The sequence below is a fragment of the Struthio camelus genome, chromosome 3 (genome assembly GCF_040807025.1).
Source record: "Struthio camelus isolate bStrCam1 chromosome 3, bStrCam1.hap1, whole genome shotgun sequence".
Taxonomy (NCBI): Eukaryota; Metazoa; Chordata; class Aves; order Struthioniformes; family Struthionidae; genus Struthio; species Struthio camelus.
The window spans coordinates 93,151,959-93,164,067 of record NC_090944.1 but is presented as its reverse complement, the minus strand read 5'-3'; positions in this window follow the sequence as shown (position 1 = coordinate 93,164,067).

The following is a 12,109-nucleotide window of genomic DNA, read 5'->3' as shown; positions in this document are numbered from 1 at the left end:
GTGTCCCTGGGGGGAGCAGAGGTGCAGGGGGGAGGTGGGGGCGGGGGCGAGGCTTGTGCACGCCTGGAGGTGCCTGTGACTGCGTCAGAAACCCCCGCAGGACCCCTACTGTCTCTCGCCCCAGCCTGAGCTGAGCCCCAGCAAGGCCAGAGAGGACTGCAGGCGAGCACGGTGCCCTGCACCCCCCACAGCCCTGCACGTGCCGCCAAGACTCACCGGAAAGTGACCACGCAGCCGTCGTTGGGCCAGACGAGGACGAGGGCATTGGTGCATTTCAGGCCATGCCCGTCCTCTTCCTCCTCTTCGCGCCCGCCCGCCGCCTCGTCCTTCCCGCACAGCAGCCAGAGCTGGCCGAGAGGCACGCGGTGCTTGAGCAGGAAGGTGGAGCCGCACCTGCGGAGGGAGAGCAGGGAGCGGCGTGGAGGTTGTGTGGTGGGGCAGCGGCAGCAGTGGCCAGCAGGGCAGAGGCAGTGCCCGGGGGCAGAGGGTGGGGGCGGGGGAAGGACGGCTGGGGCTGCTCTCCTTACTTGAAGGTGGCGATGGCGAGGGTGTCGGGGAAGAGGAGGAGGTGCCTGTCCCTGGTGCGCCGGTGCCGGGTCACCTGGACACGGTCGCTGAGGAGGAGCTGGGGGCTCCTGCGCGACACGAAGGCGCCGAGCGGCGCCGGGGGCCGGGAGGCTCCCCTGGCCTCGAGCCCGGGGCCGGCGCCAGGAGCCGCGCGGCCAGGGGCCTCGGGCCGTGCCTGCGTGCCGGCAGCGGGGCCGGCAGCGCCCCGGGCACCGCAGCAGTTCGCCTGTCCCATGGCGCCGTGGCCGGGTCAGCAGCTGCGGTGCGTCCGTGCCCCGCGCCGGGCAGCGCCAGGCGCCGGTCAGGCCTGCGCAAAGCACGGAGCGGTGTCCGCGTGCCGAGTAGTGCCGCTGGGCTGGGAGCCTGCGTCTCCCTGCTGCCCCGCACCGGCACAGCACCGCACTGGGGCCGGGCGGGCGCCGGTGGCCGTGGCCACCCGGGTGCCACCACGACACATTGTGATGCACGACGGCACATTGTGATGCGCCGGCCGGGCCGTGGGGCAGGGCCGGGGCGTGGGCCGGGGGCTGCAGGTCTCCCTGGCGGAGGAGACGGGCTCGGTGCTGGAGCAGCTCCCGGCTTCAGCAGCTGGCTCTGTGTCCGTGAAAAGCCCCCACGCACAGGCGGCTTGCCCACCCAGCTGCAGCATGCCCTGTTGTTGCTGGGACAGGAGGACTCCCGCTTTGGAGGGGCCAAGCAAGGGGGCCTGTGCCTGTTAGAGAAGCAGGGCCCAGGCGGTGCCCCAAATCCCAACTTTCACACTTCCTCGGCCCTCTGTCGGTGGGGTGGTCCGCCCGAGACTGGAGACCCCCAGGCCAGGTGCCAAAATGTGGCATCACCATGACAAGTGGGAATGTTGGCTCCAAGCACGGTCAGAGAAGACTTGAGGGCAGGATTCGGTTGCCAAAACACCATGACCGGCATCCGTTTGTGATGCCCTGGAAAATTCCTTGTGGTGCCCTGGGATACCCAGAAGCCTGTAGGCCCGGGCTTTCAGGCAGCCGAATCCCACCTTGCCTCATGTGCATTGCAGGAGTCTGCAGAGAGACTCCAAAGGCAGGCTCTGCAGGAGATTAGGCAGGCTCATGGAAGTGCTTGCATACAGACCCTGGAATGGAAGTGGCCATGTGCGCGCTCTGCATGTGAGTGCCCGTGCAAATGCCTGTGAAGCCTGAAGGGATGGTCCTTCTGTCAGCCTTCACTGACTCCCCCTCTAGAGGGGAGGCCAAAGTCCTTTTGCAGCACGCTGCTCTCCTCAGCCAAGTGGCTGAGATGTGTGTGGCAGACCAAGAGGTTGCACCTCGCTGGTGCCCGAGGGTGTGTGTTGCTGCAGGAGGCAGCGTCCCATGGGATAGGGCCCGAGAGAGAAGGCGGGCTCCAGGAAAGCTGGTGGAGAGTCAAGGATCACCTCCTCCAGGCTCCAGAAGGGTCCGTGCCAATGCGCAGGCAGGTGAGCAAAGCGGGCAGGAGAGCTGCATGGATGGAGAAGGAGCTGCTGGCAAAACTCAGCCAGAAGAAGGAAGGGCGCAGAAGGTCGGGACAGGTCCCCTGGGAGGAGCGTAGGGACATTGTTGGAGCATGCAGGGAGAGGGCTGGGAAGGCCAAAGCCTACCTGGAGTTGAATCTGGCGAGGGATGTGCCGGACGAGAAGAGCTTCTCTAAAGCCCTGCGTAGCAGAAGGAAGACGAGGGGAAATGCAGGCATGCTGCTGAGAGGGGCAGGGGCCCTGGGCACAAAGGGCACAGAAAAGGCTGAGGTATGCATGCCGCCTTTGCTTCAGCCTTTCCTGGTCAGACTGGCCCTCGGGAGTCCCATGCCCCGGAGAGCCGGGAGAGAGTCTGGAGAAAGGAAGCCTTTGCCTTGGTGGAGGAGGATTGGGTTAGTGATGACTTCAGCAAAGTGGGCAGCCACAAGTCCATGGGCCCTGATGGGATGCACCCACGAGTGCTGAGGGAGCTGGCCCATGCCCTTGCAAGGCCACTCTCAGTGCCCTTGGAAAGGTCATGGCAATGGGGAGAGGTGCCTGCGGACTGGGAGGAAGCAAGTGTCCCTCCAATCTTGCAAAAGGGCAAGAAGGAGGACACAGGGAACTTCAGGCCCGTCCGCCTGCCCTCCATCCCTGGGAAGCTGACGGAGCAGCGGAGCCTGGACACCATTTCCAAGCGCATGAAGGACAAGAAGGTGGTGAGGAGCAGTCAGCATGGACTGACAAAGGGGAAATCACACTTGCCCAGCCTGAGAGCCTTTGCCGATGGAAGGACTGGCCGGGTAGAGGAGGGGAGAGCAGTGGATGTTGTCTAGCTTGACTTGAGTAAGGCTTTCCACGCTGCCTCCCCTCACATGGCCTCAGAGGCAAGCTGAAGAAGTAGGGGCGAGAGGAAGAGCCAGTGAGGGGGACTGCAAAGTGGCTGAACGGCAGAGCTGCAAGGGAGGTGATGAATGGAACAAAGTCTCGTTGGAAGCCAGTAACAGGCGGTGCGCACCGGGGCTGAGTGTGGGGTCCGGCCCTGTTCCTCTTCTTCCTCAGTGGCCTGGATGATGGGGCAGAGAGCACCCTCAGCAAGCTGGCTGTTGGGACTGAAAACAGGGAGGAGTGGCTGACACACCAGAGGGCTGTGCTGCCATTGAGAGGGCCCTCGATGGGCTGGAGAGATGCGCCGAGAGGAGCTTCCTGAGGCTCAACAAGGGGAAATGCCAAGTCGTGCACCTAGGGAGAAATAAGCCCATGCACCAGTACCGGCTGGAGGCCAACGTGCTGGAAAGCAGCTCTGGGGGAAAGCCCTGGGGGGCCCTGGTGGACAACAAGTTGCCCATGAGCCTGCAATGCACCCCTGTGGCCAAGAAGGCCAGCGGTCTGCTGGGCTGCGTTAGGAGGAGCCTTGCCAGCAGGTCGAGGGAGGTGATTCTCCCCCTCCTCTCAGCCCTGCTGAGGGCACAGCTGGAGTGCTGTGTCTGGTGCTGGGCTGCCCCGGCCAAGAGAGATGTGGAGCTGCTGCAGCAAGTCCAGCAAAGGGCTCCTAAGACGCTGAAGGGCCTGGAGCATCTCTCACATGAGGAAAGGCTGAGCGATCTGGGGCTGTTCAGCCTGGGGAAGAGAAGCCTGAGGGGGGATCTAAGTATCTGAAGGGAGGGTGTAAAGAAGATGGAGCCAGGTGCTTCCAAGTGGTGCCCAGAGACAGGACGAGAGGCAACGGGCGCAAACTGAAACACAGGCAATTCCGTCTGAATCTAGGAAAAACTCTTTGGCGGTGAAGGCGACGGAGCACTGGCACAGGTTGCGCAGAGGGCTTGCGGAGACTCCAGCCTCGGAGAGGCTCAAAAGCCGTCTGGACATGGTCCAGACGAGCCTGCTTGAGCAGGGGGTTGGCACCAGGTCATCACCCAGGGTCCCTTCCAGCCTCAACTGCTCTGTGATTCTGTGAACTCCCTTGTGCTCCCACTTGCTCTTTCAAAGCCTGGAAACTCGGGCATACTGCAGCGTTCAAAGCCAGGGTGCTGTGCTGGGCAAGCTGAGCTGGGGAGTGCCAGAGCTCCAATTTGCTCCTTTGCTGCACGACCGTGCGTTCTCCCCAGAGCAGCTGTAATCCCGTGGGGCAGATTAGAAACACCAGCAGGATGCAGACACGAGGAGCTTAGTTCTGGCTGCACCAGCAGCCTGAATGCCAGCATTGTCTGCCACTGCAGTGCTTGCACCTCCTGCTTTCCTCATGCTGCGTGTCTTCTTTTGGTCTGCTTTTATGCCCCCCATGTTTGGAGTGTCTTCTTGAAACTGAGTTAGAAAATGGCTTTGGTGAAGCCTGTGGTGCAAGTGTCCTCATGGAGGAAGGCAAGGAGCAGGGGAGCTTTTTTGATGTTCCTTGGCTCTTGTGCCAAAAGCCAGCTGCTGCTAATGCAGGAGCATGTAAAGGGACATTTTGTTTTTCTGGCTACGGAGGCCTGCTAAGGACGTGCCTGGAAGAGAAGTCCCCGGTGGGAAGGGACATGCCGTGAAAGGAACACGGACTGACAAGGCCGGTCTTCAAGGAAAGAGATGGAGGAAGATACATGCTCTGTAGATGAGGGGGCTATTAACAAGGTTTAGTCTTGTATAAGCAATCTGAAGTGCTATTTGCTGGAAATGAATGTGCTGAAAACTCATTCAAATATTTTTCATTTTTGCTTGCAGGGTTTTTTTTTCTTAAATATTTCCATAGGTCTATTGGCAGTGTTCCTTCGAGCAAAAAAAGTATTTCCTTACTGATATTAGCCTTTACAGGAGACTAGGACAGAATCGTGTATTTCTTAAGGAAAGTAGCTACCCACTATATAATTTCTTAACAAAAACTATTAGAAAACTCCACGAAAGTCTTAGGAATAAGGTAAACCTCTGTCATTTACATTATGTATGTATTTCAATATTGCTTTAAATATTTTTGTAGGCAAATGTTTCTTTTGTACTGTCTTTTTCTTAGCTTTTAATCTTAAAAGCTTAGAAAGAATTTATCTCTTTGAACCATAGAATCACATCCAAAAGCTAGCTAAAAATCATGGGTTTTTTTTTCTTTTGCACATGGATAGCAATGAAAGGTAACTACATTATACATTTCATAAATTTACCTTAATGCTCCCTATGTTATTTCATTAATTTTTTTTAAACTAACCAATGTAATTTAAACATTTTGATCATACATCTACTTATAGTGGTTACATGTTAGTTCACTAATGTTCAGCTATCAAAAAATAACTAATTTTCATTGTTAATTTGAAATTGTTAATTTTACATCTAGTTGAGTTATTACAGTTTGATGATATTCTGATAAAAAGTTATATGCAGATGAAATTTGAATAAAGACCTTAACAGGTAGTTTTGTAATTTCTTTAAAAAATTACAACTAATAAAAAACTTCTGTGTTAAAAAACTGTAAAAACTGGGTTTTTTTCTGTAAAAAACTGTGTTACTTTTATCAGAAAGGTTACAGATAAATTCATGTTATCTGCTTTTCTTGTGGAGAAACTTTTGAACTTTACGCATCTATTGCCTAATTCATCCAACTTCTTAAGACAAACAAACAGATCTAATACATGGAGTTTATATAGTATTTGTATATATATTATAAACTCCCATTAAAAATATGTACACCTTTCAGTCAAACATTCAGTGTTGAGATAGCCCTGAGATCTAATAAAAATAGATTGCTTGAATTGGAAGGGAAGATATTTATATCCCAGTCTTGGTATTTTTTCTTCTGAAGCTAGCGAGATTTGGGAGAACAAAGAGTCACTTCCAGAAAAAAAAAGAAAGAAAGAAAGAAAAAGAACTCTTATTTACAGCTCTGAGTTTGTCAAAGTATGCATTGACAATTGTTTTTCTGGTCCCTGAGAGATGCTGACAAAACATAGGCCTTACGTAACCTGGGTTAGTGTGGCCCCATTTTCTTTGGCTAGCTTGATGCCACCCTAGCTATGAGCCAGCCATCTCAGTTTGGGATGTGGAAACTAAACTAAGATAAACTATGCCATCTGTAATTCTAACCACCCTCTCTGTCTCACATCAAGCAGAGGTCTGTCTGACTTCTTAAGTATTTTCTATTTTAAAGGAGAAAAACTACTGAAATCCAAAAAAAGCATTCTGCTGCGCAGCTGTGCATTAAATATAGTGCTATGTCCAAATTACAGCCCCACATGCTTTTAGGATTTGTGAAAGGTTTGTGGGTGCCACTACAGTGGTGGTGTTAGTTATAGGATATTCTAATTTGTAGTTAAGCAAAATTATGGATTTATGGTCTATAAGGTCTGTTAAGGGTTCCCCAAACTGACTGTTATTATTTACATTACTACTGTATCCTGTAGGCATAAACATGGGACAAGTCCTCAGTGTGTTGCGTGCTGTACAAACAGAATTGAAAGATGAATCCTGCCTTAAAGATTTTACCCCTTAAGGGAAGCCATGGAGGAAGAGAGTGAGCAATTAAAGACAGAGTGATAAACTGTCAACAGTAGAGAAACCAGAAGAGGATATTCCTCAGCACAGTCCAGCAGTGCTCTCACCAGTTTAAATGCTGCCAGTTCTGGGAGGAGACGTAGCACAGAAATATTTGGTCCTCATATGGGTACAGCCATGATTTGCAAAGGAAGGAAGTGTTTTCTGACCATGTCGCCTACAGTAAGTATGTATGCTGTGCCAGCCAGTGTTAAATGAAAATCTAATACTCCCTGAAAACTTCAGTAAACCTGCCCCCCATCCTTTTTTTTTTCAACCTCGTTTAAAATGCAGGTTACTGATATAAAATATTTCTATTTGGTCTAAAAATTGGCAATGGTGTAAATGAACAGCACGCACTTGGATGCAGTGCAGCCCTAGTACTCGTCTGCCTCTTCTTCCACATGGGGACAGCCACACACACGCTCAACACCCAGAGGCAGCACATGCTCTAAGGCACTAAATCCACTCGATACGTGGAGGGAAGAACAGTGGTGGAAAAAGATGCCTTACTCACGTTTGCTGTATGGCAGTGGCAACAAAAAATTTAACTGCAAAACTTAGGTTTTTGTGTTCATCAGCTCAGATTTTGTTTAGAAACAATGTTCAAAGCAAACGGTTTCCCTTACACAATCAGTTCTACACTCTAAAACAGTTCATTTTTATATATAATACTTTAACACTGGACAATGCACACAAAAATAGCTTCAAAGCAGGTGAGCATAAACAACACCTCAAAAAAGAAAAAAGGTATGGAGAATAAATGGTAAATGGAGATCACGTTGAATTTTTTTCCTCTCTGTGTCTTTATATCTTTTTATATAAAGATTTTGAAATATTTAACCAAGTTTTCTGTTTAGCATATTTATGCTTTTGGTAATTTATTCCATATGCTCAACACTATTTTAAAATCTTTATATGAACTGTTCCCTTGCTTTCAATTCCATCCTTTTAAAATTTTATCCTCTTTTTTTTTTCTTTTTTTTTTCTGGATCAGGTTCTTCCTATTCCACCTAAGAACACTAAATCTCACTTTTTTCAGTTCCCTATCTTTTCTTCTCTTGTCTTGCAGCTCAGCTTCTCTTCTCTTAGCTCAGGCTTAAAAGAAAGGTTCATCCTTTTTCACTCAGTTAGGCATTTTGAAAATTCACAATCTGATGAAAAAATTAGGATTTACAATATCCTTTTTGGCTGAAAAGGAGCAGAAAAGGCAATTGGAAAAGAGAATTACAGCAAATCGCTTAGTCTTACATCAGAAAGATAAGGCAAAATTTTTGATCCTCCAAGTATTGCCTGAAATGGATCATTGGATGGGGTCCTGAGCTGTACCCTGCTTTCAAGAAGATTTCCTGGAAGTAATAAGTCCAGTTCTGGTTTCATGGCTATGAATTCCAGCAGTGCTAAGTCCAAAGAGATGATCCTGCCCCAGTCTGGATCATCGTGTTGTAGAGGAGCCTCTTCACCACTTGCGGCCTCCTTGGAGATACCTGTGCTGTTGTGCTGCCGCATGCCTGCGTGGGCAGGTGCATCCCTCTGTCCTCGCTCAAGGCAGGAGCCAGCACCACTTGGGAGGCTGCGTGGCCCTACCCCTTCAGCCTGTGTGTGACTGCAGGACTTGGGCCCCGTGTTGCACTGACACAGCTCCCTGACAAGAGGAGCTGTCTCATGACTAGCTGGGGCAAGCCCACATCCATCTATATTCAATCAAGCAGACCTGCCCAGGAACTCATCCCCCTGTATGGCTGATATTAAGAGTTTGGGTTTTCACTGTAGCTTTCTTCTGCACAGGCAGAAGTCTTGCTCGTGTGAATAGAGCATACAATGAAGGCAATACTGGGCCATCACTACTTTACAGTTGAATGATTTTACCCTAAATCTGACAGACTTAAATATGTTCTTGTCCTGTAATGGTAAACAGATTTCAAGTTTGGTCCTGAGATTTATCTAAACAGGAGAATCCAGGCCTATGCCTAAACCTAGAATACATACATACCTTATTTAACAGTTCTAAAAAGAGTTAGTTTTCATTATGAGCCTTATTTCCTGGAGAAAAGAAGCTTATCCAGTCACAATATGCTCAGTCTACTGACAGCTGTCTGTTTTCCTCCCTGCCATCCCCCACCCAAATAATCTTTAACTTCTGTAGACAAATTCAATTTGACAAAAAAGCAGACATCTAAAACACTAAGCGTTTAAGAACATCATAGGAATCATCATCTGAAATGTAGAAAAGGAATGGAATTAATTCTCCACTCAAAACCTCCACATGGTCTGAGCAGTTGTCTCCTATTCCGTGTTCCAGCTGCCCACTCAGCCATACAAACTGCACGCATACATAGCATACAGACTGACATACAAACCAGACATCTATCAGACATAGCTCTGAACTAGTCCATAGCATGTCCTACCTCTTTTCCTGATAGTAGTTAGAGATTCCTGGGACTCTTGAGGTTATTGCAGGGGAATATGTGCAGGAACAGGATATAAATTAACAGGAAACAAGAACAAGAATGCATTAATTCTAGTGATCCTGAAACAGCTTGTTTCAGAAAAAATATCTATGGAAAATAAATACTCTGCTTTAATAGTGTTTTAGGTGTCACCTAAAATATCATACAGTTTTGACCATAAGCCTACCTCCCTTTTCCTCCCAAAGCAGCAACTTATTCTTTCTCAACTTACATGCAAAATTAAGATGCAACTGTGCCATAACACCCAGTTTTCATCTGATCCTTGCAAAGATATCAAATGCACTACTAGGAAAAGATTCCTTTCAAACCCATCCCCTTTTCTCAGACCCACAGACCTCCACTCCTTCTCATTTCTCCATCTTTGCTGCTGTTTTGAAAATAGCACTTCTGTCCCTGTTATAAGAGTGAGGCGGAGAGCTGGTAGAGATTTGGGCAGGGGAAGCTGAGGAGGAACTGCTCAGTTAGGACAAGTTAGGTTGCAGTTGCAGCTGGGAGCACAGGTTGCTGGACATGCTGTGTAGCAGCTGGTCATACCAAACTGAAATTAATCTTTTCAAGCCATCTTGGATACTCAAAAACCATGTCATATGAAAGCTTTTAAGTCTTCAAAAATGACTGAAAAATCTTATTAAATCAGTTCTCCCCCCACACCCATACACAATTTCTTGCTTTTCTTACAGTAGAGTCTAGGATTCTATTAAATACCATAAACATTTGAAAATGTTGTTTGTGGTCTTTGTGACTAGAAATGTAAAAGTGCACAAAAATGACATCAAAAATGGAAATCTCTGACATGACTGAGTCCGGCTTTTTTTGTGATAAATCTGGCAGTTCATATTTTCCCTCGTTTTCCCTACCTCCCTTAAATCAATAAGTTCCTCCAATAAGAAATCCTACAGGAAAGAGGGATGCAAGATAAATCCACACACACAGTTCTTCCCTGCTCATTTGTCCTATTTGTGTCCAGCCTTCATTACCAATCTTATTTATGACAGTGCCAAATGCCAGCAAGCTCAGCCTGTCACGGGTACCCTCCATCCTTGTAACTCTTTGATTGACTTTCTACATTTGACCCCTATTCCGGAAGTTACCTTGATGTGTCACTCACAATTATACTAGGGCACTAGAGTAACAAAAAAGTCATGCAGATCTCCTTTCAGAAGGAGAGAGTGTCTCAAAGGGAAGTTTGGAACTCAGATGAGAAACCGACTTACTGTGACTCTGTAGTTACATACTTATTTAAAGGCTGTTACTTTTGTAGTCAATAAACCACTGGCTATGTCAGAAGAGATCACTGAGTATTTTTGTTTATTGACTACAAAAATAACAGCCTTCAGATCAGTATCTCTCAAGTACCTTTAAAATCAGGCCAGAGTATCAGCAAACATTTAAAGCAAAGTTCATTTGAGTCCAGTAGAATTCATATCAGCTAGGATTTCTGTACTTTTAAGAAATATCTACACTGTCACCTCCAGCCAGCTTTTAAATGAGTAGGTATTCTTTTTTAGTAGAGAAATTCTATTGCAGAGCATCAGCTGCCACTAAACTGCTCATCTCTGCTACAAGACAATTGTGAGTTGTTGCGATATGTCACTGATAGGTGCAAACTATATTGAAAGGAATCGAAGTCTGGTCCATCGAAACCTACAGGCATTTTGTCACTGACCTCAGGCATGCCAAATTTTTACCAGAAATCAGTTCAGTTCCCAGAAGGACTAGAAAAATACTCATTAAGACTTGTCATGGTAGATTGGATGTGACATCCTAGCTGGCAGTCTTACTCAGAAGTCTACAGGTGTAATGGTCGTTCAGATGATTTCTCCTCTCCTTGGTAAACTGTACCTTCCTATGTTAGAATGGAAAAAAACTGATAAAATAATATCAAGTTCATTACCACCAGGATGCTAGCATTGTGAGTTTAATAGCTCTACTGCGGAACCAGAATGCAGCCTTCTGAATAGTACTTGTGCTAGACACAAGTTGTGTTCATGAAGTTACACCAAACCTTTCAGGTAGAGTTTAAGTGAGAAATTGGGTTAAATGGCTGAATTGGGTTTAATTGGGTTGAGTGGTTGTATCCTCAGAGATATATGTTTGCCCCCAGAAGAACAATTCTTACTGTCTTTATAGCATCTTTTGCAACTTCTAAGTGTAAATTCTGCAAAAGAGATACTGAAACACAAAATCCTTGGAATTTTATCCTAACTTTATTATCTCACAAATGTCCACTGATTTATTAATATCATTATAATTTCATAAGATTTTATCATTGTGCAAGAGGATAAATAAAGTATTTCAGAAATTACAGCAATCTGATTTAATTACCGTAATCTATATAAATTATAAAAATGTATTATAAATATAATGTATGTTATTTACCAGGAATGGTTAACACAAGGCCACAGCAAAATATATTTCAGTGGACTTTGAATGACTGAAACCATATGAATTTAATTAGATAAAACTCGTAAGAAGTTTGAACATTTTTGTCCATATAGCAGAAAATTTTGCCCAGACTATGCAACAGCTGCCAGATTCCTTCAAAATTTGTTAGCTGAAAAGTTAATATCTTTGCATAAGAAGACATTAGGGTAATATGAATAAGTCGATAAGGATTTCATTGTGGATTTCTAAAGCAAAATCAATTTCTACAATTTAATTTCTACAACGATATCAGTCTTGTTTCAGGAGAGAAATACTGGGAGCTGTATTCATTGATACAAGTATTGTTAAAGGTAGATTAAAGTTGGCTTGTGAGAAAAAAATATCTTGTCTGGAGAGAAAAGTTGTCCAGACCATCATATGACAAATAGATCCTACTCCCATACTACACAGATATAATAACAAGATGCAATGAGTTTCAGAGTTGTATTCAAAGTTACTGTAGGGCAGACTGAATAAAGTGCTGACTTTTAAATGGAAGATGAAAGCATTTATATTTTCTCAGAAATTGTTCCTTTTGAGTTTGTTATCTGGATTGTTGGTAGGGTATATCTCTTAGCCTTTTCTATCTGCTTCATGGCTAAGTGAAGGAAATGGGGCTAGAGGAGGAAGCACTGCCCAGGGCGGGCGACAGCACTCGAATTAAGTTACAGTTAGAACTATTTCTTGT